General features: G+C 43.9%; 1 protein-coding gene across 9 annotated transcripts in view; it reads left to right on the top strand.

The window, feature by feature from the left end:
* Positions 1 to 27,660, top strand: part of LOC126237366 (prolyl 4-hydroxylase subunit alpha-2) — an 840,261-nt gene that overhangs the window by 591,857 nt on the left and 220,744 nt on the right. The window contains exon 1 of one of the 9 annotated variants that reach the window (XM_049947438.1): positions 6,858 to 6,970. The exons of 5 other annotated variants lie outside the window; for them this stretch is intronic. The gene's annotated coding sequence lies outside the window, so the exon portion shown is untranslated. Of the gene's footprint in view, positions 1 to 6,857; positions 6,971 to 27,660 lie in introns of those variants that run through there. 3 more of the 9 variants (XM_049947444.1, XM_049947443.1, XM_049947440.1) reach the window with 3 other exon arrangements.

Raw genomic sequence — 27,660 nt, forward strand, 5'->3', positions numbered from 1 at the left:
TGCAGCTGTTTGCAATTCCCTTAATTCCTGAGCAACAGACTTAATTTCTTCGCTACTTTTTCGTGAACAAGCCTCAATTTCCTCGCGTAACTGTTCCTTAGTGTCATGACATTGTGCGGCAACGGCCCTAATTTGTTCACTTAACTGTCTGGAATGGTTATCCAATTTTTCATTTAACTGTCTGGAATTGTTATCTAATTTTTCATTTAACTGTCTGGAATTGTTATCTAATTTTTCATTCTGTTGTTTAGCCTGTTCACTAAGTTGTTTGAGATTTACATCATTGTTGTCTTGTTTTTCAATAATTTGGTTAATTCGTTGCAGCAATAGTGCCATAATTTGATCTGAGCCAAAATTAACATTTCTATTCTCTGTGCTGATTAATGGTGGATCTGGAATCGTTTCGCTTTCTGTAACCATTTGGTTATTTTGCGATTTACAAGAAGGTTTGTCAGTCAGATGTACACTGTTAGACATTATTTCGGAATTAAATAAGTCTGGCGTACTTTCCGTACACTGATCATTTTCATTAGACAAATTTGTCTGTTCGTCACGTGAATTTAGTAAACCGGTTGTGTTAGGCTGGGCAGCGCTCATTACAATAGAGCGTCCCGCGTCATTGATTGTCGTCAAATCAACAGAAGACATAACCGAGTTCGTTTGTTCATCATTAAGGTAAAAGTCGTCATTCGCGATTGGAACGCACTGACTGTTAGTGAACACAGCATTGTCATCATTACACTGCGTGTCACTAGTCCTATCGGTAAAATTGTTTAAGTCGGTAATTTCGTTCACAATACCTCGCGATACACTATTTACAGTCTTTCGCGGCATTTTCACAATAGTCACAATTAATCACAAAACAAATAAGCACAATGCAAAATCAACACACAAATACAACAGAGCAACGAATTACCGTTGACCTGTAGAAAGAAAGTCACAAGATTAGTAAAAGCGTTGCGCCAAATTAAAATTATATTTAAGCAAATAAGAGCAGATATCTGACTGTTTTTCAAAAGATTCTCTACGAAATACGATCCTGGACCGGGTGTCGCCAAGTGTAACCTCCCCACAACACATTCTATTAAATATACAACTATTTATTTATTAGTAATGGAGCCACAGCTAAGTGTGACCTTCCCACAGAAATTTTAAAAACAATATTTATTAGAAATGTTGCCACAGGTAAGTATAAACTCGCCACAAGAATATTAATGGCAAAGACAATTAAATGAAAGCTCGCTATCTGACTCAAGTACAAGTTCCCATTAAATAATGAACACTAATCCCATGATAATGAAACTGTAATGATAACCTAAACTCAATTCAACCGAAAAGTCGGTGTTTGCCCTGTGCGAAACGAGAATAAATTTCTTACCTTAGTGAAACTGCATGTCAAAATTCTGCTCTTATTGTTCTCTGGCGCTTGCATGAAAAGCATTGGAAGTACCTTTTTAAAAAAATCTTTGTTAAAAGGAAATGGAAGGAAATTTGAATGATTGTCTCTAAAATTGGTTTTAAATCAAAATTATAATTGGGGCCGATTTTTTGAAAGTTAAATTACAATGAGTGTTCGTTACATTATCTGATGAGCGCAAAGCTGCATGATTATTTATTTAAATAAAATTATACCTCATCCTGAATCTCGACCATTGCTGTGCCGACGCCCGCCGACTGCTCTCCGCTACTACTACTCACATACTCCTAGCACTACTGAGGACTGACTACTGCAGACTGACTGACTGCTCGCTACTGCGAGTCGAGCGCAACTGCTCTGGTCAGAGATTCTACAATGTCTCAGCATCGCTGCCGCACAACATACGTGTTTCATATTTATTAGTAATGGAGCCACAGCTAAGTGTGACCTCCCCACAGAAATTTTAAAAACAATATTTATTAGAAATGTTGCCACAGGTAAGTATAAACTCGCCACAAGAATATTAATGGCAAAGACAATTAAATGAAAGCTCGCTATCTGACTCAAGTACAAGTTCCCATTAAATAATGAACACTAATCCCATGATAATGAAACTGTAATGATAACCTAAACTCAATTCAACCGAAAAGTCGGTGTTTGCCCTGTGCGAAACGAGAATAAATTTCTTACCTTAGTGAAACTGCATGTCAAAATTCTGCTCTTATTGTTCTCTGGCGCTTGCATGAAAAGCATTGGAAGTACCTTTTTAAAAAAATCTTTGTTAAAAGGAAATGGAAGGAAATTTGAATGATTGTCTCTAAAATTGGTTTTAAATCAAAATTATAATTGGGGCCGATTTTTTGAAAGTTAAATTACAATGAGTGTTCGTTACATTATCTGATGAGCGCAAAGCTGCATGATTATTTATTTAAATAAAATTATACCTCATCCTGAATCTCGACCATTGCTGTGCCGACGCCCGCCGACTGCTCTCCGCTACTACTACTCACATACTCCTAGCACTACTGAGGACTGACTACTGCAGACTGACTGACTGCTCGCTACTGCGAGTCGAGCGCAACTGCTCTGGTCAGAGATTCTACAATGTCTCAGCATCGCTGCCGCACAACATACGTGTTTCATAGTATAAATTTAATGATTAGTGTTAAATGAAGTGGATTAAGAACAAATATCAAATGTTTTTACCCCGCATAAGTATGACAGAACCGTATTATAGAATAAATTGTGGTCTGGGGTGTCATAGGGTGGATGGAGTGTGGAGGCGGGGGGGGGGGGGGGGGGGGGAGAGGGGTGAGGCGGGGGTAAAAACGCAAGGGGCGGAAGATTGCCATACTGTTGTCCAGCACTTCCTACCTTCATCAGTCTTCTAACTGAAGGCCAAGCAGGCGAGACCCGAGTCCCTCTACCCCACAGCCCCACAAGAATCAACTAAAGGGTGCTTCACGAACTTAGACCAAACTTCCACAGGGCGCCACATGAATCACTGGTGTGGCAGTGCGTAAGTTCTTTCCTTGTTTCCCTTCGTGATAGTTTTAGAGTACGCCGCGTGTGGCGTCGTAGTACCTGATGTACTTCTATTTTTACTTTTTGCGTCGCTTTATTAATGTAGATTGTTCGCAGTTTGTTGAGACTGTATTTTACCGATGATTTTTGTAAACTGTATGTGTATTACAATAAAAATCCCCAACTCTTTCACGAACATTGCCATTAGCGGCCTATGGCCTAGCTTACATGGTCGCTGCAGGTACCGTTCAGTATCAGTGTACGTTTTGACGTAAAGCCATGTTCATATCTGGACGCTACGTTGTACATCGTCACGTTTACATGTTTTGTGGCCAGTGTAATATTTCTGGCTTATTCAGCCATCATATTAGGCTCCAGGAAGCTATTCCCAGGGCAGGGGAGATGCAAGAAGCATAGAGATGACGCAATGTGGGATGAGGTACCGGTGACAGATATTAGATTCGGTACCATTCCCGTGAGAAAGACCGCCTGCATGATGCTGCTGCTCTGTGATTGGCTGCTGTGTTCGGTGGTAGGGCACCAAAACGTTATACTTTAGTTGCTATTATTAATTAAACCTGTCATCCAAATTACTTCATTTTTTTAAATAAACATCTCTGAACAGCCAGCTATCAATCAGTCATTTCAAAATTATTAAAATCAAAGTATTACTAAAACAAAAGACTGACGATATTACTGCCGATGCACTTCGGTGGCGTTCGGGTCACGCCTTGCTGGCTTGGCGCGCGGAGTGTCTCGGGCAGTCCGGCTCTCCAGTTCTGACCGTTCCAGTAGACAGACATGTTGACTGTGGCAGGATGTATTTCATGTTATATTACCCAGATATAATGACTGAGGAGAGATATGTTCAATACGTTGTGATCAAGAATAGTTTCTCGTGTCTATATCAATAAAAACGCGAATGGCATCCCAAATGAGTTATAGCTTCCAGAATGAGGTTTTCACTCTGCAGCGGAGTGTGCGCTGATATGAAACTTCCTGGCAGATTAAAACTGTGTGCCCGACCGAGACTCGAACTCGGGACCTTTGCCTTTCGCAGGCAAGTGCTCTACCATCTGAGCTACCGAAGCACGACTCACGCCCGGTCTCACAGCTGTACTTCTGCCAGTATCTCGTCTCCTACCTTCCAAACTTTACAGAGCTTCTGTAAAGTTTGGAAGGTAGGAGACGAGGTACTGGCAGAAGTAAAGCTGTGAGACCGGGCGTGAGTCGTGCTTCGGTAGCTCAGTTGGTAGAGCACTTGCCCGCGAAAGGTAAAGGTCCCGAGTTCGAGTCTCGGTCGGGCACACAGTTTTAATCTGCCAGGAAGAGTTATAGCTTATTCGTAGCAGCAGTTCCTTGCGAAGTTAATTTCAGCCTCAAGAAAAAGAATCCACGACCTGCGTGCTGTTTTCTGCGCTGGGGACATCATCATCATGAAGACAGCAGGTCAGTGAAGTGTACAAGAACTTATGTATTCCACACAGGAAAGTGGAAACTACTAGGCACCTCACGTGTACTGCATGCACAGTAAAAATGTGCTCAGTGACACGTCATCTGCAGTAATGCAGAGGAGGTAAAGAAGGACGAAAGTATTAACACTATCTAACTTTTATTCCTTTTTTCTTGCCGTACGAGTAACTTACATGCACCTCTGGTTGTAATGCGAGACTTCCGTATATGGTTTGTTATCTATCTTCGAACAGTTTTGCAATCTTGTGAAGCCTTCATTGCTACGTACGAACACGGCCTGTCAGCTGCCTTCGAACAGATTTGCAATTTTTTATAGCCTTCATTGCTATGTATCGTAACATCCACTGTATTTTTTTCTTCAGGATCATTTGAAAATGGGCAAGCCGTCCGAAACAAGTCATCAGTAAATAAATAAAACCCTCCCACGCAATTTAAGACGGTTCCTGTAACCACATAAAAACTGCAAACCTGTGTCAACTCCAGCATGCTGGAGATATAGAAATAGTTTGCAGGTGTAAGTTTATGCGCTCTAAGTCGAAATACCTGGGTCGAAACAAGGCCCCGGGAGTAGACAACATTCCATTAGAACTACTGACAGCCTTGGGAGAGCCAGTCCTGACGAAACTCTACCATCTGGTGAGCAAGATGTATGAAACAAGCGAAATACCCTCAGACTTCAAGAAGAATATAATAATTCCAATCCCAAAGAAAGCAAGTGTTGACAAATGTGAAAATTACCGAACTATCAGTTTAATAAGCACGGCTGAAAAATACTAACGCGGATTCTTTACAGACGAATGGAACAACTGGTAGAAGCCGACCTCGGGGAAGATCAGTTTGGGTTCCGTAGAAATGCTGGAACACGTGAGGCAATACTGACCTACGACTTGTCTTAGAAGCTAGATTAAGGAAAGGCAAACCTACATTTCTAGCATTTTTAGTCTTGGAGAAAGCTTTTGATAATGTTGATTGGAATACTCTCTTTCAAATTCTGAAGGTGGCAGGGGTAAAATACAGGGAGCGAATGGCTATTTACAATTTTTACAGAAAGCAGATGGCAGTTATAAGAGTCGAGGGATATGAAAGGGAAGCAGTGGTTGGGAGGGAGTGAGACAGGGTTGTAGCCTATGCCAGATGTTATTCAATCTGTATATTGAAGCAAGCAGTGAAGGAAACAAAAGAAAAATTCGCAGTAGGTATTAAAATCCATGGAGAAGAAATAGAAACTTTGAGATTCGCCGATGACATTGTAATTCTGTCAGAGACAGCAAAGGACTTGGAAGAGCAGTTGAATGGAATGGATAGTGTCTTGAAAGGAAGGTATAAGATGAACATCAACAAAAGCAAAACGAGGATAATGGAATGTAGTCGAATTAAGTCGGGTGATGCTGAGGGAATTAGATTAGGAAATGAGACACTTAAAGTAGTAAAGGAATTTTGCTATTTGGGGAGCAAAATAACTGATGATGGTCGAAGTAGAGAGGATATAAAATGTAGACTGGCAATGGCAAGGAAAGCGTTTCTGAAGAAGAGAAATTTGTTAACATCGAGTATAGATTTAAGTGTCAGGAAGTCATTTCTGAAAGTATTTGTATGGAGTGCAGCCATGTATGGAAGTGAAACATGGACGATAAATAGTTTGGACAAGAAGAGAATAGAAGCTTTCGAAATGTGGTGCTACAGAAGAATGCTGAAGATTAGATGGGTAGATCACATAAGTAATGAGGAAGTATTGAATAGGATTGGGGAGAAGAGAAGTTTGTGACACAACTTGACTAGATCGGCTGGTAGGACATGTGTTGAGGCATCAAGGGATCACCAATTTAGTATTGGAGGGCAGCGTGGAGGGTAAAAACCGTAGAGGGAGACGAAGAGATGAATACACTAAGCAGATTCAGAAGGATGTAGGCCGCAGTAGGTACTGGGAGATGAAGAAGTTTGCACAGGGTAGAGTAGCATGGAGAGCTGCTTCAAACCAGTCTCAGGACTGAAGACCACCACAACAACAACAACAAGTCGAATTACTGAAACGGTGTTGAAGTTATGGCATTGAAGGATGCAGTTCGGTCCACTACATTATGCTCCGTATCTGTCTGTGCTGTGCCTTCCGGGTGTGCAGGTGAAAATGAGGACCTCTCGCCCCGCTTGCTGGTCGTCTCACTGCGTAATGTAAGTCTTCAGATCGTGACCGTCTTCCAAGACACATCCTCGCCGGTAGCTGCTGAGACTGCGGGCGCGGCACCCATAAAACACGCGTCCCGCGTGTCCTTATCTAGACGGCCGCTTTTAACAGAGCGCGAGTTAACGCAGACAGCATCCTGCCTGAGCTTTCTCCGCACTGTGCCATCCCCGTTTCCCCCTCCCTCTCCAGTCTCCCCTCCCCCTCACCTCCTCCACCCTCCCTCCCATTGCCCCTTGACCAAACCGCCTGGTGCAGCAGCTGCACAGGCCAGCGGTTCGTCAGTCGGCTCGTGTCTGCGTGCCCGCGGAGGCTGTGTTCTTTCACGCTGGCGTCCGTTTCTCTCGTGGAGCTCATCTGCGCGATCTGACCAACAGGTAGGCGGCACAGGGCTGAGCTTCTGCGCATGCGCTGTATTCGAGTGTCCGCTGTTCGATCCTAGTTGACAGGTGGTTATCGATGCTGGTGAACAGGACACAGCCACGCCAAGTTGAAAAGCAGAGTATCCGCCGAATTTTACACGGAATGGTTGCAGTGCTCCCTGTCATTTTTGTTATTGCGAATTGCCAAGTACAGTGACCGGCGGAGGACACTTCATCCGCAGCCACCTTTCGCTTTTGATGGCGGTGAGCCAGTATGTTCCTTACTCATTCGCTAAGCGTTTCGGCTTCCCTTTCGTCCTCGTAGCAGTCGCGACGAAAGAGACACGGTGTTAGGTTTCCGACGGTGTTCGAGAACATTCTGTCGTTCAGTTACTAACTGTCGTCTGAAGACGGACGTGCAAAACTCGACATCGATAATATGTTTCCTATGTGTTCATACATAGTCACATTCCCGCCACAGCAATTTTTGAGGAGATAAACTTCACTTTAAAAGTTTCAACATGATCTTTGTCTTTAAACTCGTGTAGATCCGGATCTCATTATAGCGTATAGTTACTGAAAATGAAGGAGACGAAACTTCTTTCATCTGTCACAGTATCGTTATGCTTTTGCTGCACAATAATGCAATATATGTGTGGAATCTGTACGACCGTTGTTCTTAGGCTGCTGTGCAGATTCTAGACTTGCCGGTAGCATTCAAGAGGCAATCTCATCATTAATGGTTTAACATGATATACGCTCCTAATGAATTACTCTCAGATGAGGTGTACCTCTGAGCGTGCATTTGGATTTAAAATTACAGTGTCTCTCCTGTTTACTCATTAGAAAAGAATTTATAATCGACGATGCCTTAAAGCTTCAAGTGAGAGACAGAATACAACTGAAAAACTTGGATATCAATCGTGATAAGTTAATACAGAAGATGAGTATTATATCTGAAGACGTCATAAATATTTAAAAACTGTTGTACTCGCTGGATAGTAGAGTAAACAAGTCCTAAATGCGTTGTATGAGTTTACTCACGCTACGGTTAGTCCTGATTCAAGAATTAAATCCGTTTCGTATTGACCAAATGAGTTGGATATTATTCTCATATTAAATCTTGTGTTTTTATGCACGGAAGTAGTTTGCCTTTGATTAACAGTCGAAAGAAGAGCTCACATGCAAATTGTATGACAAACATAGCGCCTTGAAATGTACGTTGTCGTTTAGTTCAGATGCAAGACCATGTCGTGCGTGATGGTGGAAATCGTCGTTTGACAGTTCGTCTTAACGATGCGTCCAGCGTGAGGACGGATCTGTTTCACTACATATAGCATTCCATGAACTGTTACACTCGATAAAAAACTTGTTGATATTATTGTTCTCCACAATGAACGAATCTCCTTACACTGGGTTTATTTTTCTTCGAATATTTGTGATCTAGTAGTCAGCCGATTATAGTACATAGTCCTTACTCGATCGCTTCAACAATAATTCCGTCGTTCCTAATTACTATATATTGTTCTTAGTCCATGAACTGTTATCATATTTACCCATGCCGTTCACGTGATGCTTCCTGTTATTCTGTCATCTTGGTAGACCGTATGTGTTTAGTTTTTCACGTATGGCTAAAAGGGCTTGCGTATTTTTTTCGTAAAGACGTCAATTTGCTTCAATTCTCGATTTTGTTCAAGCGTTATTCGGACTGTATATACGCAGATGTGAGGATGGTCATTGACTGAAGTCGATATCTGTGGACAACATTTTGTCATCTTACACTGGAAACAAATTTATATACCTCGTGGATCACATTGTGTTCAAATGCGACTATTTCGCACTTTGTGAAAAGAATTTTTTAGTCAGATGTCAATATTTGCAACTTTTTGGCGTAGTTAATTCTGCGTGTACCAACAAAGTCTAGTGAAAGGGCTGACAGCGGGAAATTCTTAAGATTACAACTTGATAAAAAAGTTGTTGGGAGGAATATAGTACGGAACTGCTGAACTACTATCACTTACACGAACAGTATCAGAGATAGGCCAGATAAAAATAAATAAAGCAAGCTGGCGTAGTTTGCATCCATCCCATGATGTTGTACATTATTACATTTTAAAATACGTCCTCAAGATAAACTTTTCCCAACCCACAAGTGCGTAATATGAATTATTTGTGAATATTTCGTCCGTAAGGGACTGCATTATGACTGCTGGGACTGTTGATCGATACAAATAAAACAGTTCCTGCGACAGTCGCTTGTTTATGTTGTCACTATACGTTTCGATGGTTCACACCTTCATCGTCAGTTGGAGAATTGTTTATCTACATGGTTGGTATTGGTGAAGAGTATAAACGTCTTTTCACAGTCGCAGACCAAGGGTAGTGTAGGTTATTCTGCGTCTTTTTCTAATGATAAAAGTTGTTGATTTAGAAAAGGCACTTCAGAGTTTAAAAAACATGAATTTCTGACAATGAATTGTACTTGGGTCAGGGGAGAGGACATACATCAGGCAACAGTATGCAGACACTTTACAACTCTATTGTCCCTCAAAAGACACAAAAAACCTAAACTACCTTTGATCTGGGACTGTGAAAAGACGTCTGTACTCATTACCAACACTAGCTATGTCAATAAATAGTTCTCCACGTGAAGATAATGGTGTGAACCATCGAAACAAGTAGTGGGAAAATAAACAACTGTTTTATTTGTCTGAAGTATCTGTAATGTGAATTCAAAGGTAGTCAATTCAGACAATACGTGATGGGTAAATACTGCTTCTTAGTGTCCTTATTTCTCAATATACCATTTTTCGCAACAGATTACTAATTTCTCAAAATCAGTACTACAAATAAGAACAATCTACATAACTACAAAAATCGTTATGGAACTCAATTACTTGTAGCTGTCAAAAACGTTCAGCTACCAATAACGTGCAGATTAAAGAAAGTGGGAAGGATTTACCATAGGCCAAGTCCGTCCTCTCCATCATCGTACTGTTTCGCAGAAGCTGCTGACGTCAGATTATGTGAGTTCTATAAAAACGTCAACATCTGCTTTATTAAGGTGCAACAACGTGATCAGTACAGGAGTCAATATTCAATCGTATCATTAGACAATGGTTGGCTATAGCAGCCGTCAATTGTGCTTATTTTAGTATGTGCATAAACTGTATTTACATATTTATGACCGCTGCCGGATAAAGATATGTAAAAAGAAACGTTTTCAATCTTGTTAGCATGTTCCATAACCCTAAAACTACGTAATTTTTCGTGTGAAATATTTATTCTGTAATTTTTGGCTATAGCAGCCGTCAATTGTGCTTATTTTAGTATGTGAATAAACTGTATTTAAATATTTATGGTCGCTCCCGGATAAAAATTGGTAAAAAGAAACGTTTTCAATCTTGTTTGCGTGTTCCGTAACCCTAAAACTATGTAATTTTTCGTGTGAAATATTTATTCTGTAATTTGTTTTTATCACATGTACTACATTCAACGACGCGTTATCACTGTGTGTCTGTGGAAAGAGCAATAGAATGAACGTGCTATAATTACGAGGCCTATTCGGAAATTAAGGTGCGATCGGTCGCGAAATGGAAACCACTGTGCAAATCAAAAATGTTTTATTTTCATCAGTTAGCTACACCTTCCAGCTACTTCTCTAAACAGTCGCCGCTTCGACTTTGACATTTATCGTAGTGTTGTACCAACTTTCCAGTACCCTCTTCATAGAAGGCAGCCGCCTGCGCTTATCGCCACTTCTCTGCGCTGGTCTGCAGGTCGTTGTCTGTGCCAAAATGTCTTCAGAGCCAGCGCTTCATGAGAGCAGAGATGAACATCGGAGGGAGCCAAGTCCGGGCTGTATGGTGGGCGATCAAAGATTTCCCATGGAAAACGCTGCAGGAGCGTCTTCAGTGCCCCTGCAGTGCAGTGTGCAGCCCAGAACTGGCATGAAGAAGGAAACTCATGACAGTTACGTTATATGGGCTGCATGACATATGGTGAAATCTCTCACCTGGCGGGAGACACTATTTTCCAGGCATCTGTACGTGCTGACTGTGCTCTCCGAACCGAAAAGAGCGACAAGCATACCACAGACACTGTCCAACACATGTATGCAAAACATCGTCGGACTTGCGCCGCGGTTTCCATTTCGCTCCCGATCGGTTCTCAGTTTCCGAATAGCCCTCGCATGTTCTTCACCTCCCAGAAAAGTAAAATTTATTGTTGTTGTTAAAAGCATTGCATGTGAGTCGAGTATGTTAATAACGCTTTCACCCACATTGTTTGTCTTTCGACTAGTATTTAACATAATGGGTTCTCGGTAAGCTCTAGGCTACCGAGTAAACAAACATTTACCTCTTCCCTTTGCTTTGTAGGCCGTGTGTTTTAATGTCACTTTCTCCGTAATTGTCTTGCTGCTGACGTTACAAACTATTATCTAAGTGCTTCCCTCTCGCTTTCTCCGTTAGTGGTGGTGTGACGCAAAGAACATTAATTCTGGCGCGGGACTTAACGCGTGATTCCGCTTGGCAGCGGCAGTACGTGACATGAACAGAACAAGCATACCGATGGCAAGTTTATGCAGAGACATGCATACGTAAATGATTTGGTATAAGACTCCATGGTTGTCATACTTCGTACACGTTGTCTGCAGGTAGAAAGACTGTCGATGTTGATCCGTATGAGGTCAGTTACTGCAATTTTACCGCCGTGGTAATTACGTGACCTATACATTATTTGATCAAAAGTATCCGGACACCGCTATGTAATGTGGGCGGAATAGACCACTAGAGGCAGACCAGACAGTATAAAAGAAGGCGGGCAGAATTGTGTTGTCAGTAGAGAAGTAGTAAGAGCCTAATGGGACGGCCGGGGGCCCTATTCTGTATCGTTCATACCGATTGGTGTAGTAGGACCGTCTCGGTAGTGACGTCATTGTCGGTTCTTTATCGAAATATCCTATTCAGTAAGCTTCTGAGATCTGTTGCCGAACGGTCCTCCCACTGATTTTACGACAATTGTACCGGGAGGTTTTGGATTTCGGTGTGGACCTGTCGATCGGTGAGCTATGGTTCATGTACACCTATAATTTGTTATTTTAAACATATTTAGCGGTTTTAGCTTTGGATTTAGTAATTGTGTTACTAAAGAATCACCAGAGGACGCATCCAGATGGAAAGTGAGTTCATAATAGACTATTTTCCTTTGTTAGAAATATGGTTAGGTTGTTACTGTGAGTAATTACATCCAAAAACAAAAAACGTTTTCGGTCAAAATACGTGTTATTTTTATGCAAGTAAGAGTTTAAAGATCGTTAAATATCAAGATATCGGCTCTGCTTACGTGTATTACATTAGTGTGAACTGACGTTACTAGTGACTTTGTGTACTTTTTCTCACAAATGGCTTAGTTAGTAATCATTATTATTATTATGGAAAGCAATTATGTGAAGCCTGATATTGGAAACCTTCCAAAGTATCACGCATTTATGACTTACGCAGCACCGTTTGGCAACGAAGTCAGCCCACGTTCCTCTACACAATAGTATGAGAATTGAGCATAGCGTTTACGTTGTATGGCGTGGCCAAGTAGTTTGGAGTATTTGTTTTCTTTTGTAAAAAAATAAAACAAAAATAAAAAAGATGAACAGAGCATAAAAAAAGACAAAAAAAGCAGTCTCAGGCAAAAGCGCGCGGGGATGCGACATGAAAAGACACGGGTTAACGCACGGATGGGTGCAAAAAAAATTTTTTTCCTCTTTATATATGCAACACGTTCTGAGAATGTTATTCGTGTAGGCTAAGATTTTTCTGCAATATTCGTTATTACTCATATGTAAGAGCGCACTTCCTCAGTAATGATTTCGTGATTTCTATGTCTTTAAAAAAGGAAATGTGAAATTGCTGGAGATGACATTGCTGTGAGTGAAAGAACCGACAGTGACCTTTGCATTTTTTCTTGTCAGAAATAATTCACCATTTTTTCTGAAAATGTAGCGATTTCCGAGTATGCGGTTAGACAGGAATCTAAGAGCACAATTTAAATTACTGGGAATGTAACTAGTAGCAGTCATGTTCATAATCTTGCTTGTCACAAGTACTTAACTGCGATCGAAACATCAACAAAGTAGACAGAGATGAAAAGATATCCGCTGTAATATTTTTAGACTGTAGCACCATAGCCCGCATCTCGTGGCCGTGCGGTAGCGTTCTCGCTTCCCACGCCCGGGTTCCCGGGTTCGATTCCCGGCGGGGTCAGGGATTTTCTCTGCCTCGTGATGGCTGGGTGTTGTGTGTTGTCCTTAGGTTAGTTAGGTTTAAGTAGTTCTAAGTTCTAGGGGACTGATGACCATAGATGTTAAGTCCCATAGTGCTCAGAGCCATTTGAACCATTTTTTTCTTTTTTGTAGCACCATATGCGAAATATTTTCATTCATGAGATGCAAGTTATTAACTTCGACGAACTGCAGGAGCTCTCGAAAATGCGTTTTTTCCATTTTGTTTTTAAGACCCAAATCGTTGACGCATCATATAGGGAAGTGGGCTACTTAATCATTTGGATCTCTAGGCGCGAGTTACAACCACATCTGTTTATTTTCTTATTCTTTGAAACTCTCAGAATCAATTTTTCGGGTGCTTTTACAGATGTGTTAGTACAATGTGGTACTACACACTATTCCTAACTCATTTTCCGAATCGTAAAATCCAAAACACGATGTCAGTGTGAATCAGAATAAGAAGACATAATGTGGCATTTACGACAATCTGCAGAATACAGTCAAATACGATATCGTTATTATGCATGCATGGAAACATGCGATCAGGGAAACGAAAAATTTCTATGCATTTCAGCTGAGAATCATGGAAATTGATATACTGCGCCTGATACTGTTAAGGAGGAGGCAAGAGCGATGAAGACGGTCACGTCAGCTCGATGGAATGCGGCGTCATGCGTTATACCATAACGTTATGGCAACGTAAACACAATTTTTAGTACTTCGAAGAATAGCGCGCCTGTGTGGTCTGCTAGCCGCTTAGTGTTCGTGACGCTGTGCGCGCTGCAGGGCGCATGCGCGGATCTGCGGCGCTTGCTTTTGATTGGCTTGCGCGACGCGAACCGACAACAGCGCTTCGGTTCTCTAGACCCGAACGGTATCGCTTCCGAAATGCATGCTAAATAATGCAGGGGCTCTAATTCGAGTACTAGATCGTTCGGTGCTCTTACGTACTGAAACGATCGGCACAATGGCGGAAAGATACAGAATAGGCACCCTGGAGACCTCAGTGACTTTGAACGTATAGTAGTCAGTATATGTCGTCTGAGTAACAAATCCGTCAGGGACATTTCAATCCTTCTAAAGCTGCCCAAGTCGATTGCTGGTGATGTGACTGTGACGTGGAACAACCACACCTACACCAAGACCAGGCATACCTTACGTACTAACGGACAACGACCGTCGACCATTGCTGAAGATCGTTGTAAAAAGTCGCATGAAATCAACGGAAGGAATCACTCCTGGATTCTAAAGTGCTATCAGCAATCCAGCTGGTGTACTGCCTGTGGGATGGAGAGTTAAAAACTATGTGGTAAAATTGTAGAGCAGCTCCTTATAAGCTACATTTCAGTAGTCGATGCTGAGCGACACTGAAGGTGGTGTCAAAAGCGCCGCCGTGGGACACTGGGTCTGGCGAATGCCTGGAGGATGTTATCTGCCATCATGTGTAGTGCCAACACTGAAGTACAGAGGAGGTGGTGTCAGGTTATTTGGATAATTTTTGTCGTTACAGTGTGGTCCCCTCATTGGTCTTAAGAAAACGCGACGTGCGGAAGGATGTGAACATATTTTGCAGCACAGTGCACTGCGTACAGTAGTGGACAAGTTCGGAGACAGTGAGTCTATCAATCACACGCTCTGTCATAAAGCAGCACCTGTGAGACAATGGTTCGTGGAGAACAACATTCCTGAAATGTACTGGCCTGCGCAGAATCCCAACCTGAAGCCAATGGAATTCCTCTGTGATATGTTAAAACGCCGACTTCGCTCCTGACTCTCGCGTCCAGCATCACTAATGTGTCTGGTTTCGACACTTGAGGAACAGCGAGCTGCCATTCCCCCACAGACATTGAGGCACCTTATTGAAAACGTCCCCAGAAGAGTTCAAACCATCATATAGGCGAACGGTGGACGCACATCATACTGACGCCCATTAATATCTGTCCGGGTACTTCTGATCACTTAGTGAATTGTTGAGCAAGTACACTACTGGCCATTAAAATTGCTACACCACGAAGATGACGTGCTACAGACGCGGAATTTAACCGACAGGAATAAGATGCCGTGATACGTAAATCATTAGCTTTTCAGAGCATTCACACAAGGTTGGCGCCGGTGGCGATACCTACAACGTGCTGACATGAGGAAAGTTTGCAACCGATTTCTCATACACAAACAGCAGTTGACCGGCGTTGCCTGGTGAAACGTTGTTGCGATGCCTCGTGCAAGGAGGAGAAATGCGTACCAACACGTTTCCGACTTTGATAAAGGTCGGATTGTAGCCTATCGCGATTGCGGTTTGTCGTATCGTGACATTGCTGCTCGCGTTGGTCGAGATCCAATGACTGTTAGCAGAATATGGAATCGGTGGGTTCAGGAGGGTAATACGAAACGCCGTGCTGGGTCTCAACGGCCTCGTGTCACTAGCAATCCAGATGAAAGGCATCTTGTCCACGTGGCTGTAACGGATCGTGCAGCCACATCTCGATCCCTGAGTTAACAGATGCGGACGTCTGCAAGACAACAACCATCTGCACGAACAGTTCGACGACGTTTGCAGCTCGAAGACCATGGCTGCGGTTACCCTTGACGCTGCATCACAGACAGGAGCACCTGCGATGGTGTACTCAACGACGAACCTGGGTGCACGAATGGCAAAACGTCATTTTTTCGGATGAATCCAGGTTCTGTTTACAGCATCATGATGGTCGCATCCGAGTTTGGCGACATCGCGCTGAACGCACATTGGAAGCGTGTATTCGTCATCACCATACTGGCGTATCGCCCGGCGTGATGGTATGGGGAGCCATTGGTTACACGTCTCGGTCACCTCTTGTTCGCATTGACGGCACTTTCAACAGTGGACGTTACATTTCAGATGTATTACGACCCGTGGCTCTACCCTTCATTCGATCCCTGCAGAACCCTACATTTCAGCAGGATAATGCACGATCGCATGTTTGCAGTTCCTGTACGGGCCTTTCTGGATACAGAAAATGTACGACTGCTGTCCTGGCCAGCACATCCTCCAGATCTCTTACCAAGTGAAAACGTCTGGTCAGTGGTGGCCGAGCAACTGGCTCGTAACAATACGCCAGTCACTGCTCTTGATGAACTGTGGTATCGTGTTGAAGCTGCATGGGCAGCTGTACCTGTACACGCCATCCAAGCTCTGTTTGACTCAATGCCCAGGCGTATCAAGGCCGTTATTGTTGCTAGAGGTGGTTGTTCTGGGTACTGATTTCTCATGATCAACTACTTCGCTGTTTCCGCGTCCCTTTCGACACGCTTTATACACTCTCCTCTGCTAGTGGTCCCACCTGTCGTCTGTGAATGGTTCTTGCCGACTAACGTTGAACATAGACAGCCCTCACATTAATGTGACTGGACTTTCTAGTTGTGTCATACGCTAATTGGATTTTGTTTCTTACATCCTCACCCTCAAGCTGGAGAACAGCTGATGAATATAATATATGAGAAGTAATAATAACAATGCCAATCGCATCTCGATATCTCTCTGTTTAAATGCTACCGGTTTTGCTGGTCCACTCCAGCATCATAAAGTCTCTATGTTATTATCATTATTTGTCATACCACTGATTATGGCTCGTAAACGCTTAAGCGTTGAAAAGAATAAAAGGTATTTAAATAACAGGTCACAGATGAAGCCTGTGTCAGTCTATACTAAACGGATCTACGACGCGCTTTGCGGTTCTTCTACATCTACATGGATACTCAGCAAATCACATTTAAGTGCCTGGCAGAGGGTTCATCGAACCACCTTCACAATTCTCTACTATTCCAATCTCGTATAACGCGCGGATAGAATGAACACCTGTATCTTTCCATACTAGCTCTGATTTCCCTTATTTTATCGTGGTGATCGTTCCTCCCTGCGTAGGTCGGTGTCAACAAAATATTTTCGCATTCGGAGGAGAAAGTTTGTGATTGGAATTTCGTGAGAAGATTCCGTCGCAACGAAAAACGCCTTTCTTTTAATGATTTCCAGCCCAAATCCTGTATCATTTCTGTGACACTCTCTCCCAAATTTCGCGATAATACAAAACGTGCTGCCTTTCTTTGAACTTTTTCGATGTACTCCGTCAGTCCTACGTGGTAAGGATGCCACACCACGCAGCAGTATTCTAAAAGAGGACGGACAAGCGTAGTGTAAGCAGTCTCCTTAGTAGGTCTGTTACATTTTCTAAGTGTCCTGCCAATAAAACGCAGCCTTTGGTTAGCCTTCCCCACAACATTTTCTATGTGTTCTTTCCGATTTAAGGTGTTCGTAATTGTAATACCTAGGTATTTAGTTGAATTTACGGCTTTTACATTAGACTGATTTATCGTGTAACCGAAGTTTAACGAGTTCCTTTTACCACTCATGTGGATGACCTCACACTTTTCGTTATTAGGGTCAACTGCTACTACTCGCACCATTCAGGTATTTTTATAAATCGTTTTGCAGTTTGTTTTGATCTTCTGATGACTTTGTCAGTCAATAAACGACAGCGTCAACTGCAAACAACCGAAGACGGCTGCTCAGATTGACTCCCAAATCGTTTATATACACTCCTGGAAATTGAAATAAGAACACCGTGAATTCTTTGTCCCAGGAAGGGGAAAGTTTATTGACACATTCCTGGGGTCAGATACATCACATGATCACACTGACAGAACCACAGGCACATAGACACAGGCAACAGAGCATGGAGACGATCGTAGAGATGCTGGATGTAGTCCTGTGGAACGGCTTGCCATGCCATTTCCACCTGGCGCCTCAGTTGGACCAGCGTTCGTGCTGGACGTGCAGACCGCGTGAGACGACGCTTCATCCAGTCCCAAACATGCTCAATGGGGGACAGATCCGGAGATCTTGCTGGCCAGGGTAGTTGACTTACACCTTCTAGAGCACGTTGGGTGGCACGGGATACATGCGGACCTGCATTGTCCTGTTGGAACAGCAAGTTCCCTTGCCGGTCTAGGAATGGTAGAACGATGGGTTCGATGACGGTTTGGATGTACCGTGCACTATTCAGTGTCCCCTCGACGATCACCAGTGGTGTACGGCCAGTGTAGGAGATCGCTCCCCACACCATGATGCCGGGTGTTGGCCCTGTGTGCCTCGGTCGTATGCAGTCCTGATTGTGGCGCTCACCTGCACGGCGCCAAACACGCATACGACCATCATTGGCACCAAGGCAGAAGCGACTCTCATCGCTGAAGACGACACGTCTCCATTCGTCCCTCCATTCACGCCTGTCGCGACACCACTGGAGGCGGGCTGCACGATGTTGGGGCGTGAGCGGAAGACGGCCTAACGGTGTGCGGGACCGTAGCCCAGCTTCATGGAGACGGTTGCGAATGGTCCTCGCCGATACCCCAGGAGCAACAGTGTCCCTAATTTGCTGGGAAGTGGCGGTGCGGTCCCCTACGGCACTGCGTAGGATCCTACGGTCTTGGCGTGCATCCGTGCGTCGCTGCGGTCCGGTCCCAGGTCGACGGGCACGTGCACCTTCCGCCGACCACTGGCGACAACATCGATGTACTGTGGAGACCTCACGCCCCACGTGTTGAGCAATTCGGCGGTACGTCCACCCGGCCTCCCGCATGCCCACTATACGCCCTCGCTCAAAGTCCGTCAACTGCACATACGGTTCACGTCCACGCTGTCGCGGCATGCTACCAGTGTTAAAGACTGCGATGGAGCTCCGTATGCCACGGCAAACTGGCTGACACTGACGGCGGCGGTGCACAAATGCTGCGCAGCTAGCGCCATTCGACGGCCAACACCGCGGTTCCTGGTGTGTCCGCTGTGCCGTGCGTGTGATCATTGCTTGTACAGCCCTCTCGCAGTGTACGGAGCAAGTATGGTGGGTCTGACACACCGGTGTCAATGAGTTCTTTTTTCCATTTCCAGGAGTGTAGATAACGAACAGCAAAGGGCATATGACACCACCTTAGGGAACGCCAGAAATCATTTGTGTTTGACTCGATGACGTTCCGTCAATTACTATGAACTTTGACCTCTCTGACAGGAAATCGCAAATCCAGTCACATAATTGAGACGATATTACATAATCACGCAATTTTACTACGAACTGCTTGTGCGGTACAGTGTCAGAAGCCTTCCGGAAATCCAGGAATACGGAATCGATCTGAAATCCCTTGTCAATAGCACTCAGCACTTCATGTGAATAAAGAGCTAATTGTGTTTCACAGGAACGATGTTTTCTAAACCCATGTTGACTGTGTGTCAATAGCCTGTTCCTTCGAGGTAATTCATAATGTTCGAACACAATACATGTTCTAAAATCCTGCTGCATATCGACGTAAACGATATGGGCCTGTAATTTAGTGGATTACTCCTGCTACCTTTCTTGAATATTGGTGTGACCTGTGCAACTTTCCAGTCTTTGGGTACGGATCTTTAGACGGTTGCATATGATTGTTAAGTATGGAGCTAATGTATCAGCATACTCCGAAAGGAACCTAACTGGTATACAGTCTGGACCAGAAGACTTGCTTTTATTAAGTGATTTGAGTTGCTTCACTACTCCGAGGACATTTACTTCTACGTTACTCATGTTGGCAGCTGTTCTCGATTCGAATTCTGGAATATTTATTTCGTCTTCTTTTGTGAAGCCATTTCTGAAGGCTGTGTTTAGTAAATCTGCTTTGGCAGCACTGTTTCGGTAGTATCTCCATTGTTATCGAGCAGAGAACGCATTGATTGTTGCTTGCCGCTAACATACTTCACATACGACCATAATCTCTTTGGATTTTCTGCCAGGTTTCGAGACAAATTTTCGCTGCGGAAACTGTTATAGGCGTCTCGCGTTGAACTCGGCGCTAAGTTTCAAACTTCTGTAAAGGATCGCCAACCGTGGGGATTTTGCGTCTGTTTAAATTTGGCATGTTTGTTTCGTTGTTTCTGCAACAGTTAGTGACGTTGAGACTTCAGTAAGTAAATTACACATGTCGTCGCCAAGACCATTGCCGAATGAGAGTACCGCATTGTCAGAAGACAGTACATGTTCCCGATTTCTTTCACTGTTCTGTTGCGGTACGAGTAACAGGTGCGAACAACTAGAAACATACTCCAAAGATGAAGTACGCAGGATAGTACGAGTCTTGTGAGAAAAATCTTTAAAGCTACACACTGTTATTCGGTGAAATTCTGGTAGTAAATCGACGAAATGCAGTTTCGCGTCCAGCCGCAGTGAAATGGTGTCAATAATTCGACACGATTTCTGCTCTGTCGTGGGTGAAGGAAGGCTATCAACATTGAGCGTGGATGACAATGTCCAGGTAATCGGAGAACTTAGTAGAACGTTCTTACCGTTGTTTTACAGAGACTGTGTTGAAAAATAGTGTCACGTTTCCGTGACTTAGATGTGTAGTGCAGCATTCAATAAACGTTGCTTCATCTGCCTCAATAACATGTAGCTTACTTACTGAAGCCCCTCACATAACCAAACTGCGCCAGCTTCCGTGGTCGGTGTTTATATTCTTTGTGATAAATAGTTCCCTTTTATCTTCGCTGTTTTGGCAGTATTCCAAGTCGTTTTTTTCTGTCTGGTGTTTCGCCTCGTGCTGCTGGAGATAACTGGTTGAGTCTCCAACGTCAAATGTGTCAAAAGAAGGCAAATTATTTGCCAACTCAGCTAGCGAGGCAGCAGAACTGTCGTTAGTAACCACGCAACGGTCGTCTTCATGTGACGTAATCGGGAAAGCACAGAAGATTGCTGAGTCCGTTCGTTTGGCGAGGGAGAGCACATTCGACAAAAGCTGAGGAGCTGTCAGTTTTATTTAGCTGTTCGCTCATAATCTCATTTAAGTGCTGTCTGTTCACGGTTAAAAATGTTTCCATGTTTTTATTTCCGTGGCCACTGTATGCATTATGACGTAGTGATGACTGACCATTGACAGAACTCCAGTGTTGGTGGGCCTCTGGCCCTAGTGCATGAACTGCTACATTTAAACGTATTTCCCGCACAGCAAATGAAGTACAGACATGGAAAACCATGTAAGTCCCAAAAACACGTTTCTTGTAGTGGCCATTTTCGCAGCAGCTGTATATAAATTGTTTTTCTAAGTGTTACCAACTGTTTTGTGAATGTATGTATGTATGTATGTATGTGTGTGTGTGTGTGTGTGTGTGTGTGTGCGTAAGAATAAAAAAAAGAGAAGAAGAAGGAGAAATCTCTCTAATAGAAACACACACACACACACACACACACACACACACATATATATATATATATATATATATATATATATATATATATATATATATATATATATATATATACATTCACAAAACAGTTGGTAACACTTAGAAAAATAAATGAATCTCTGTATTAAAAAGGTGGCGCCTGCAGTGATATGTAACGAAAACAGCGAATTGAAAGTGAACTGTAAGATGTCCACATGGTTGCCAGATGAGAAAAAGCAGTTAGCTTAGATGAAGTGAATTAGAAGTTACCTGTAAGTACCTTTCCATTTCGTAAAAAAACGTTAAGGAACTGTTTTTAAATCTATAACATAGATGTGAAACCATAACCTATGTGTAAAAAGGACAAATCATGTAATATTTCAGGACACCCACTGAAGATGCCTTGTAAAAAAGGCGAGACGCGTCTGGGTGCACAAATAAAAATAAAAATTTCGACGCAGCATGCAAAAGGCATTTTCTTTGAAACAACTGCAATTTAAGTCCCAAAAATGTCGAAAGTCATTTTATTGGCCACTAGCACGATTAATCCAGCAAGTTGGCAGGCACAGTGTGTGGCAAAAACACCTCCCATATTTCAAAAAATAATTTCAAGCAAACAAACAAAAATTCTGAGAAAATGCTTTTATTTGTGGACTACGAATACTACGTCATTTTACATTAGCTAGTTTTTAAAGTTATATCCGGTAAATGGCGTCCTCCATTGTTGACAACTTGACAGAGCCTTTCCCAAAAGCTGACCACAGCTCTTCGTGCCTTTTCCGGTAGAATGGCAGCAGCTTCCGGGGTAATTGCCTCCTTTAGTGCTTCCAGGGTTGTGAGGCGGTGTTCGTACACTCAAGTCTTTAAGTGTCTCCAAAGAAAAAATTGCAAGATGATAAATCGGGAGAGTTTGGGGGCGATGCGGTTTGTCCTCGCGAAGAGCGAAGACGTCTAAGAAACAACTATCTCAAAACTTGTAGAGAATGCCGATAAGTGTGAGTTGTGGCTCGGTCTTGTTGGATCCAACCAGCTAGCTCCCCCTTCATGTCCCCAGCAAAGTGGTTCAACTGAAGTCGGAGGAAGGTCTCTGTCATCTGACAGTAAAGTTAATGAGGGTTTTCTGCTGCCCAGTACCTGAGAAGAAATCATAACAGCGCCTGCCGAATGCTCTGAAGAATTATGTGATACACAGCTCTGTGAGTTTCAAAATCTCCCTCACTTAATTCTTGGGTAACCATAATTTAGTATGGGAGTATGTGAAATCTCTCTGCAGCATTCTTCTTTCAGTCCTGTCAAGCAATTGCAGGGCAACTGCATGTGTAAGTACTGAACGCTTTGGAGATCGCTGGACGGCGCTCATCCACGCTCCACATTTTTTGGCCTTGTTACAGTCGAAGGTCGTCTAGTAGATTTTGTTTTCAGTGCAGAACCTGATCCTCTAAAGTCTGACAACCAAACTCGGATAGTTTTTCTATCAGGAATAGAACCATGTCGGACAAGTTCGAATCAAATACGAAATGCTCTCTGACAAGGGAACCTCCCCATCGCACCCCCCTCAGATTTAGTTATAAGTTGGCACAGTGGATAGGCCTTGAAAAACTGAACACAGATCAATCGAGAAAACAGGAAGAAGTTGTGTGGAACTATGAAAAAAATAAGCAATATATATATATATATATATATATATATATATATATATATATATATATAGTCCATGTGCAAGATAGGCAACGTCTAGGACAATCTGCGTTCAGGAGCCCCGTGGTCCCGTGGTTAGCGTGAGCAACTGCGGAACGGGAGGTTCCTGGTTCAAATCTTCCCTAGAGTGAGAATTTTTCTTTCTTTATTTTCGCAAAGTTATGATCTGTCCGTTCGTTCATTGACGTCTCTGTTCACTGTAACAAGTTTAGTGTCTGTGTTTTGCGACCACACCGCAAACCCGTGCGATTAGTAGCCGAAAGGACGTGCCTGTCCAATGGAAACCGAAAACATTTGATTGCAAGGTCATAGGTCAACCGATTCCTCCACAGGAAAACACGTCTGATATATTCTATACGACACTGGTGACGGTATGTGCTTCACATGACAGGAATATGTTGTCGACCCACCCAACTTGTACACTTGGTGAATGGGTAAAAAGATTCTTCTACCTTGCCCAATTTAGGTTTTCTTGTGGATGTGATAATCACTTCCAAAAAAGTGTGAAAACATAAAAGTTTGTCACATAAACTGCAACAAATGAATGCAACAGTTTCACAGTCGCACAGTTTTGTCTGTGCTCTGTCAAAACATATGTTTTTAACGTTTTCAAATTTTTCCGTGTGTAAACCGTCAAATCCTGCATATGTCCAAGCAAATCTGAACATGTCCTGGAATTTTGGAGAGCGAAGATGATTATATGTGAGTGCCTGAACTTTGATAATTGTCTGAAAATAAAAATTAAAATTTTCTCCCGAGGGAAGACTTGAACCAACGACCTACCGCTCCGCAGCTGCACACGTTTTTTTTTTTTATTTTTTTTATTTTCTTTTCTTTTTTTTAATTTTTTTTCCTCTTTTTTTTATTTTTTTAATTTTTTTTTTACCCCCCTTTTTTTAATCTACCTTTTTTTTAGTGCCACCGCCACTTTTCAGCCTATAACAAAAAAAACTGATCCACTTCAGGCGTTGGCTCCTGAGTAAACCCACCCCAGAGAGCTGCCTATATACCAGGGGAAATATAGGAAATCAAGGTTAGGGCTATCCTTGGCACTTTTTTTTTTTTTTTCATGATTACATTTAGGTAACTTGTACAAATGAGAATTCTAGTAACTAAGTGTTACAAGTAAGTGTTAACAACAAAAGTGGTATAAAAGAGTAATCAAAAAAATAAAAATATAAATCACTGATGTAATTCCAACTAAAAGGTTCTTCAATAATGTAACTGGTTCCACTTGGAGCCTCGCCATCGTTATCTGATATCTCCAATAGCGCCTTTGAAGGGCATCTGCTTTGAAGGGCATTCTGCTTCGCTAGTGCCTCAAGGAGAACAGCATCCTTGCAGCAGCTTGTCTCTTCCTTCGCTCATGGCTGACAAGGCAGAACGTTCAGCCGTTAGTGTGATGCGGCACATAACATTAACCGCAGCTTGGCACTCCCCAGCTGAGTGGGGGGTTAACGAAAACGCTGCGTAAATAATTTGCGAACAGCGTACGGTATTTTGGTGTGCGTTCGAGGGCATTGTGAGCATTTTGTAGGAACCACCAGTAATCAAGCTGCTCTTTCTCTCCGTCGCTAAAGATGTAGGCGACGGTAAGTCCTTTGAACCATGTAAGCGCATGATATTTTGCAGCCGGAAAGTAAGTTTCATCGGGACAGAGTAGGGTCTGAGGGTCAATCATTTCAGGTGTGACCCGGAGGTAACAAGCCAATATCTTCTGTGTTAGTCGCCAAACTCCGGACGATGATGCGCAAGTAAAACGGTGTTCATCGGTATCCAAATGGTGACAATCTGGGCAATAAGGGGAGTCTGCCAGTCCAATTGTGTGAAGTCGCTGTCGTGTGGCATATTTTTTGTTGGCGATCTGATACCACTTCGAACGCACCGTGGATGACAGAAAGTTGTGGTGTATCGTTTTCCACACTCTTGGCCAGTGAACCGTAGGGTACTTGTTTTCCACCACGTTATGGGGAACAGCCCGCATAAGGTTGGTATAAAAATCTTTCGCCTTTAGTGGACGTGTGGCGGAGAAGTTCGAGCTGACATAGCTGTAATCAAGAATGAAGGTCGACATATGGGAGAGCTGTGGTGCGACGTGCGCTACCGACACCGGCGGGACGTTAGAGACTGGCATCAGGACCTGTAGTAAACGACCCGTGAGAGAGGTATATTGACTTTTCCATCGTTTCCTCATGTTGCTCATGTAAAGGGCAGCTGCTCTCGCCCTGACGTTTACCAATCCCAGTCCTCCTTTGTGCACTGGGAGGGTAAGAGTGTCGTATCGTACTTTAAAGATATGACCTGCGGAAACGTAGTAACTGAAGGCCGCCTGAAGCCGACGACCTATCTGCAGCGGTAGTGGGAGGACCTGTGCCACGTGGTTGAGTTTTGATGCCACGTAGAGGTTCAGGTATTCAACACGTTGTAGCTGATTCAAGTCCCGGAGCAGGTTCTGTCGCACCATTGCGCGTATGATCTGTAATAACCGTCGGTAGTTTGCTGCAGCTGTTTTACGTACGTCTTTCTTGAACGTGATTCCCAAATATCTCAGATCAGAAACTGGTGGGAGGGGAGCGAGGGCTTCCGGTCCGAGACCACGCCCAATATCCAACGCCGCCGACTTGTTGATGTTCAGAAGACTGCCTGCGGCCTGTCCGTATCGCTCAATCCAGGTTAGTACGCTTCGAACTTCGTCATTGGAACGAACCAGCAGTAGCAGGTCGTCAGCGTATGTCCTATAGCGAAAGGTGACGTCCCGCAGCGTGATGCCAGATAGACGGTGGTAAAGCCCCTCTAGGAGTGGCTCGAGTGCGATTGCATAAAGGTAGGTAGAAAGGGGACAACCCTGTCTTAGAGACCTCTTAATGGGTACTGGTCCTACCGTCCTTCCATTGACCTGGACGTGTGAGCTGGCTGCGGTCCAAAGACGCCGTAGGGTGTCGATGAGGCCCGTGGGGAATCCCATACGGCCCATCACTCGTAGGAGAAAGTTGTGGTGCACTCTATCAAAGGCGCGGTTGAAATCGACGGAGACGATCGCCGCTCTCAGACGGCACGCAGAAGCGATCGCTATTAAGTCCCTGCAGTCACCGGTGGCCATGTGTATGTTGGCTTCTCCCCCCTGCGACGTCTGTTCTGGGGCGAGAATCATCGGCAAAGTCGTCTTAATACGGCTCGCCATAATCCTGGTGAAAATCTTGTAATCGGCGTTCAGCATTGTAAGCGGCCGATAGTCGTTAATCGATAGCCCTCCACCTGGCTTGTGTACCGGTATGAGAAGACCTTCTACAAACGCTGGCGGCACAACACAGTCTGGAGACATAAGTTCGCGGAACATTATAACCCAGCGAGGCATCATGATGTCACGGAAAGTCCGGTAGAATTCGATGGGCAATCCATCAGGGCCAGGAGACTTATTGGCCGCACCTTTGTCCACAGCGTCTTCGACTTCTTCGAGTGAGATTTCCTCTGTTAGTGCATTCACGGTAGCCTCGTCGATAGTACGTGTTACCTGCTGTAACACTTCAGTAGTGGCCTCGTCATCGACGGTTCTTTCCTTGTAAAGATGACGAAAATGATCCCCCACCGCCTTTACTATGGTTGCCTGGGTCGTACATAAGCGACCGTCGTGTGTCCTGAGTTGTGTGATTAAATGTTGGCGTTGTCGGCGCTTATCCGCCACAACGTGATGCATAGTGGGTTCCTCTGCAACCGTTCGGTCGTGCCGTCGCGAGCGGACTACTGCACCTTCTAGTCGGCGCTTCGTCAATGATAGTATGTGAGCCTTGATTCTGCTTTGGTCATGTTGTCTCTCCGGGGAAGGGGGTAAGGCGTCGAGGTCCCTGAGTGCCGCGTAGTAAAAATCGAGGGTCTGTCGATGCCACGCAGTCACGTCCTTGCCATATTGCATAAGTGTCCTACGGATTGCTGGTTTGGCACAGAGGAGCCACCACTCCAGGGTCGAGGTGTACCGTGGGTGGCGGCGTTCACAGTCAGTCCACGTTGCTGCAACTTGCCGACGGCAATCCAGGTCCTGGAGATGAGTTATGTTGAGCTTCCAAAAGCCATTGCTGCGCCAGACTTGTTGGGGGCGTAGGTGTATAGTGCAGATATAGGCACTGTGATCGGAATAGGCTTGAGGCCATAGTTCGGCGTCCACCACACCTTGTGTGAGATCTTGTGACACATATATGCGGTCAAGTCGGCTGGCCGAATGACTGGTAAGGTGAGTGTGGCCAGAGCCGTTACCGTGGACTTTTTCCCACGTGTCGCTCAAGTGAAGTTCTTGGATCATCGCACCCAGTTCCGGACAAGGCATGTAATGTGGGATTTGGTCCTTGGGGTGAAGTACGCAATTAAAATCGCCGGCGAAGACGCTGTGGTCGTATCGTCCAAGGAAAAGGGGAGCGACATCTGTGGAATAGAATCTGCCGCGGTCGTGACGTCTTGTGGTACCCGACGGCGCGTAAACATTAATGAATCGGGTGTTGAGTGCCGTGAATGCTATTCCTC

Source organism: Schistocerca nitens, chromosome 2 (genome assembly GCF_023898315.1).
Source record: "Schistocerca nitens isolate TAMUIC-IGC-003100 chromosome 2, iqSchNite1.1, whole genome shotgun sequence".
NCBI lineage: Eukaryota > Metazoa > Arthropoda > Insecta > Orthoptera > Acrididae > Schistocerca > Schistocerca nitens.